We start from the raw sequence: 1,456 nt of genomic DNA, 5'->3' as shown, positions 1-1,456 counted from the left end.
GTTAAGTAGTAAAACCCGTCGCCTCGCCCCCGCTGATCCGGGCTGGCCTTGAGGTAGAAAAAGTATAAAATGTCGGCTGGAGTGGGGACCTCCCACTCGTGCTTCAAAAATAAATATATCAACCCCGCCAACAATCGATAAGAGTTGGGGGGGAGCTGAAATGGTGCCAACCTCACATAATTGAGGAAGTCCGCGAAATACTGGTCCAACGGGAGGAATGCTCTCGCCTTGAAATGCTCGCCGCTCCAGGCCGCGAATACCTCGTCGAGCGGCGCGCAGCTCCACTCGCCTTCCAAGGGAGGCCGGGCCACCACGGATGTTCTCCCCAGGGCGATGTTGTGGGAGAGAAAGATTTTGTTGATCTTCGCCTGGTCGGTGACCTTTGAGACGATCCTCTCCACCTCAAAAATGGCATCGGGGGCGACCTCGACCTCCTGCTTCACTGCCGGCCCAAAGTTGGGGATTGGGGAGTCCGGCATCACTGCCTTTCCTTTGTCCTGCTGTGAGGCCGAGCGGCTGATGGTCTTCTTGGGGGCGTTCCTTTTCGGTGCCATCTGGTCGCCTAACGAACAAAAGAAAATATTTCAGAAAAGGCGACCCAAGCGTGAGGAAAAATCAAATGTTATTTGCACGAGTTGAGGTAAGCCCAGCCCGTGGAGAGTGGGACCACGCGGTTCAATGAACACGCGCCTGTGCTCCCAACAGATCCCCGATTACTCGGAATTCGTGTGTCAGGAGGGTCAGGATAAAATTTTCCTTGGGGGGAAAGTTTTGATAGGCAAGGTTTGCAAAACCGCCTGTGAGGCGTGTCCCCTAAGCTACCCGGTTTTGCACCCAAAATATGTCAAAAATCCTACCCAGAAATCGTCCCCAGAAAAAGCATCCTGTAAACAATACTCTTAAGTGATTTCATACAGAAAAAATACCCTAGCCTAAAAGGATTTCACCCTCCGTATCCACAAAACCCAGTAAACCCTTGCATGCGGCTACAGTAAAATATTTACCTAAGCTACAGTGAAATATATTTTCAAAACACACATGGTCAGGATACTTACAGTGTTTGACTGGGAGGTGGATGAAGGTATCGCCTAGGTGAAAGCTTCGTCGGAGTATTGGCTTCCAAAGCTTTGAAGAAATCCTTACGTCTGAGCTTCTTGAACGCTGAGTGTAGCAGTCACAGGGAAGAGGGTTTTTTTTCTGAGATGAAGAGAGAAGAAGGAGAGAAGTTCTGAGAAATTTCAAATGAGAGAGTGGCCCATGCATAGGGTGGCCACCCCTTTTATATACGTGAAGGGTCACGTGTAGAAGGCCGTTGGATGGCCCTGATGAGGGATCCGAGGCCCTCCACTCGAAATACGGAACGACGGCTGGGCATAGGCTAGGCCATTAAATGCGGTTCTCGTAAGACGTACCGTCACCAACCACGAGGTTCCACGTATCAGGCACCTACATAAGA

Source organism: Humulus lupulus, chromosome 2 (assembly GCF_963169125.1).
Source record: "Humulus lupulus chromosome 2, drHumLupu1.1, whole genome shotgun sequence".
NCBI classification, from domain to species: domain Eukaryota; kingdom Viridiplantae; phylum Streptophyta; class Magnoliopsida; order Rosales; family Cannabaceae; genus Humulus; species Humulus lupulus.
Note: the sequence above shows the minus strand (reverse complement) of the source record.